The 4,767-nt window shown below is 40.8% G+C and overlaps 1 long non-coding RNA gene across 1 annotated transcript; it reads right to left on the bottom strand.

Annotated features, from left to right (window-relative positions):
* Window positions 1–2,803: 2,803 nt before the first annotated feature.
* Window positions 2,804–4,140, bottom strand: LOC148113246 (uncharacterized). Its single transcript, XR_015728543.1, has 2 exons — window positions 3,958–4,140; window positions 2,804–3,383 (listed from the first exon to the last, which is right to left on the bottom strand). It is a non-coding gene; the product is annotated as an uncharacterized LOC148113246 (long non-coding RNA).
* Between the last annotated feature and the right edge of the window lie 627 nt (window positions 4,141–4,767).

Raw genomic sequence — 4,767 nt, 5'->3', positions numbered from 1 at the left:
AGAGCTAATAAAGATATTAAAGGTTTAAAGATTAGGAAGGAAACATTCAAAACCCAAGCTTTTGCTGACGACATTGCCCTCATAATAGAAGATCCATTAGAAACCGGTTTAAAATTAATGCAGGAAATACAGGATTATGGAGAAGTGGCGGGCCTTAAACTCAATAAGAATAAAACTAAAATAATAGTGAAAAACATGACAGATCTACAAAAGAAACAATTGGAAGATTTATTAGGCCTCCAGGCAGTTAAGAAAATAAAATATTTGGGAATATGGATTACTGCGAGATTCTCCTCATTAAAAGACGATAACTATATCCCCCTATTGCAGAAAATACATCAAGATCTTGAAAGATGGAAAAGGCTAAAATTGTCTCTGATTGGTAAAATTGCAGCGATTAAAATGAACATCTTACCTAAAATTTTGTTCCTATTCCAAAACATTCCGATATCATTAGATAAGAAATTCTTTCTGGACTTGAACAAACATATTAGAAACTTCCTGTGGGAGGGCAAGAAATTGAGGATTTCTTTTAAGACACTTCAAGGGAAAAGAAATCTGGGAGGGTTTGGGCTCCCTGATTGGGAACTATATCAAAAGGCGGCAAAAATGATCTGGATTAAGGAGTGGATCAAGCTACAAGATAGGAGAATTCTGACACTAGAAGGACATGATCTCCTAGAAGGATGGCATGCTCACCTGTGGGATACAAAGAACAAGAGAAAATCTTACTTTCATAAACACAAAATTAGGGAAACTCTTATTCGTACGTGGGAGGAAATTAGACAGAGGATTTATACCAAGGTACCTAGCTGGCTGTCTATTATGGAAGCTTTAGTGGCCCCAAACAGGAGAGACGATTATAAATTGGGCACATATAAGGACATTCTTGATGAAGAAGGGAAGCTCAAACCTTTGGATTTATTGAGGGACCAGGGGTTCAACTTGGATTGGTGGAACTATCTTCAGATAAATTCCAGATTTCAAAAAGATAGAGATAAATTTGGTATTGAAGCGAAATATGGAAATTTTGATAAAATTATTTTCATTTTCATTTTCATTTTATTAAATTTGTATACCGCCCTACTCCCGAAGGACTCAGGGCGGTGAACAGCCATAAATAAAACATATAGATACAAAATTTAAAATAAAGATAAAACTAATTAAATAAATTTGGCTGAGACATTTTAAAACCCCAATAAATTAAAACCAAATTTAAAATTCCATTTAAAAAGAGGAAAAGTTTAGGTCAGGCCAGCTTGATGGAATAAAAATGTCTTAAGCGCGCGACGGAAGGTACGCAGATCCGGAATCCTCCGTATCTCCGGGGGGAGCTCGTTCCAGATTGTAGGTGCCCCCACAGAGAAGGCTCTCCCCCTGGGGGCCACCAGTCGACATTGTTTGGCCGACGGCACCCGGAGAAGCCCCTCTCTATGGGAGCGTACTGGTCGGTGGGAGGCTATTGGTGGCAGCAGGCGGTCCCGTAAATAGCCAGGTCCTAAGCCATGGAGCGCTCTGAAGGTGATAACCAAGACCTTGAAGTGCACTCGGAAGACCACCAGGAGCCAGTGCAGCTCGCGCAGGAGAGGCGTTACATGGGAGCGCCACGTCGCTCCCATCACCACCCGCGCGGCCGCACTCTGCGCCAGTTGGAGCCTCCGAGTGCTCCTCAAGGGGAGCCCCATGTAGAGAGCGTTACAATAGTCCAGACGGGAGGTGACGAGGGCATGAGTGACCGTGCGTAACGAGTCCCGTTCCAGAAAGGGACGCAACTGGCGAATCAGGAGGACCTGATGAAAAATCCTCCCAGTCATGGCCGTCAAGTGCTCTTCTAAAGACAGCCGTGAATCCAGGAGGACATCCAAGTTGCGAACCCTCTCCGTGGGGGCCAATGCTTCACCCCCAATAGTCAGCGATGGCACCAGCTGACTATATCGGGACGTCGGAAACCACAGCCACTCGGTCTTGGATGGGTTGAGCCTGAGCCTGTTTCTCCCCATCCAGATCCGTACGGCCTCCAGGCACCGGGACATCACTTCAAGGGCATCGTTGGGGTGGTCTGGGGTGTGGGGGTGAAAATGCTATCGAACAAGCACAAGAAAATGCTATCGAAAATCTATAACTTCCTACTAGATGAGGATAAAGCAGAGACCATAGCAAAAAATCAGCTAAATATTTGGGAAAAAAACCTGGGATATAGACTTAATTTTAACGACTGGGAGATGGCCTGGAATAGGAACTACAAAATAACGAAATCGGCAACATTCAGAGAAAACCACTATAAAATGTTACACAGGTGGTACCTAGCCCCGGCTAGGTTAGCGAAAATATTCCCAAATCTCCCAGCCACGTGTTGGAAATGTGGAAAAATGGTCGGTACCTTCTATCATCTATGGTGGACCTGTCCTGAGACCAAAAAGTTCTGGTCAAAGATTCGACTCTGGCTTTCTGAAATAACGGGACAGGAGATAGTCCTAGCCCCAGAATCCTTCCTCTTGGGTATGACTGAAGATGGCCTTAATAATAACAAAACGCAACTCATAATTCAGATTACAACTGCGGCTAGACTAGCCTTTGCGAAACTCTGGAAAATTAAATCTACGCCCTCAGAAGAAATATTAATAAATAAAATTCTAGAGTGCGCAGAAATGGCAAAATTGAGGAGCGAGTTAAAAAATGAGGAGAATTCTAAATATTATGAAGTATGGGGAAATTGGTATAACTGGTTGAAGAACAAAATAAAAGTATGATTGTAGGATATGACTTCTTATGCACTTGAATTTGACTTATATTGCGTAGAACATTGTATAGCTAAGGATGGAATTTATTTAACGTATGATTCACCAAATTGTATAAACACTGTACCTCTGATCAAAATAGAGATTGTATATTATCCTTTTATTATGGAAAAATTCAATAAAGTATTTATAAAAAAAAAAAGAAACAATTCAGCTACTTTCAAAGATCTCAGATGTTCCTAGAAACTTAACAACACATGTCTAAACTAAAAAGCAGAAGAGATATTTCCTCTGCTGTTAGTAAAGCTTGGCCAGTCTGCCTCCCCCTCCTCCCATCTCTTTCCCAGCCGCTCCTTCCAAGTCTTTTTGATTTACTTTTGTTTAGATAAGAAATTGTGCAGGTTAAAAATAAAAAAACCCATGTGAGCTTTGATCTGTCTTTTAACTTGCACTTTCATGAAAAGGTTCTGGATGGATCCAGTTCCACAAAGCCTCCCGTTTTCCTCAGTGTGACCCACCTTCCTGAGTGGAGAAGGTCCCCTCCGGACAAGGAACGCAGTCGTAGCAGCAAACTGGCTCTCCTTCTCGAGCCCTCTTGACAAATCCAGGATGACAACTTTCCACACATTTGGACTGAGGCAGGGACTGAGCAGAAAAACAAAGAATGCCAAAGAAAAGATGTTAGGACTCTCCATCCATGGAAAATGGAGGGAGAAATGGATGGAGACAAGTAGCCTCTGGTCTTCACTGAGGTAAATACGAAAGCTATGACTACTTCTAAACAGATGCAGGAGGTACAATTAGCAGATTCTTAATGTAGTTCCTCCCTTTTGCTTTTGGAATTTAACATTATAATAAGATACTTTTCTATTTAATGTAGTCTAGAGGGATGGAGGTGAAAAAAGTTTTAAATATGATGATATATTCTTATTAAAACTGATAATAAAGTTTACTGTAAAAGATTTAGGAAATTTTATTCTATTAGGTTTTTTAATATGAAATTAAACTGTGATGAAGAAAGAAACCTCTGACCAGTAAGATCTTGAAAGGTTTCCATAAAACATGGCAACGCCACTCCACTTAGGTCCCGTCTATTGAAGAGCTTCCATGAGATGACACCACCTGGCATGGGAGGCCAACCACCCTGGAGTCTCTAGGCTTTGCCCACTTGAAATGGGACCTTTGGAAAACAGAGAAAAGACACCAAAATTTCTCCCACCTTATTGAGCAACTTTAGCAGTGAAAGACCACTTTCTCTGACAGTAAATCTCTGTCTTTCAAAATACGCCAGAGCTTCTTTCCTGATATACTCCTTGGGGAGAACCAAGGAGGCCTGAATGCCCACATCTGCTGTTATCTCTCCATTTTGCTCCAAGTACAGTTTTCTGTCAGAAATATTCCAAAATTCATTCTTCTCCAGAAAGGGATGAAACTAGAATGGGAACATCCAGGAATTTGAAAAACAGAGAACTTTGTTTCTTATCCCACATTGAATCTTTCTTCTACAATTGTCTAAACTCCAAATATGCTTAATTAGGATACAAATACTGTCATCATCTTCATAAGTGAACAAGAAAGTTTGAGAAAAATTTGTCAATCATTTACTGTCAAAATATAGAAAAAGTATATAATTGATACAATTGGTCAAATATAGGGAACATTCTAGAGCAGATGACAAATAAAATGAACAGAGAAAAAAAAATCATTCATAAACTCTTTGAAAACAACAGGTTGATTCCCAGAAACATGGGATTATCCAGGAGAAAGTTGTCAGGCAAATCTTCTCCCTGGTCATCCCGATGGAAAACACCTCCAGATGTCCTAATTCTACTTAATTGTAATGTGACATTAACAACATTTTGCAGATCTGAAAGAACAAATCTCCCACCAACTCTTTTCTCAGCCTGAAAAGTTAGCCAGGATCCTTTCTGAGTTTCTTTCTCTCCCATTATGCAGCTGCAGGATTCTCCCCTCTTCTCTGATCCTTCCCTAGGCAGCCTCTCTTCCCCTCATCCCAAAAGTCATTCTC

Source organism: Pantherophis guttatus, chromosome 6 (genome assembly GCF_059756535.1).
Source record: "Pantherophis guttatus breed Tessera chromosome 6, ASM5975653v1, whole genome shotgun sequence".
NCBI classification, from domain to species: Eukaryota; Metazoa; Chordata; class Lepidosauria; order Squamata; family Colubridae; genus Pantherophis; species Pantherophis guttatus.
The sequence above is the reverse complement of the archived record's forward strand: the minus strand, read 5'-3'. Positions and strand labels throughout refer to the sequence as shown.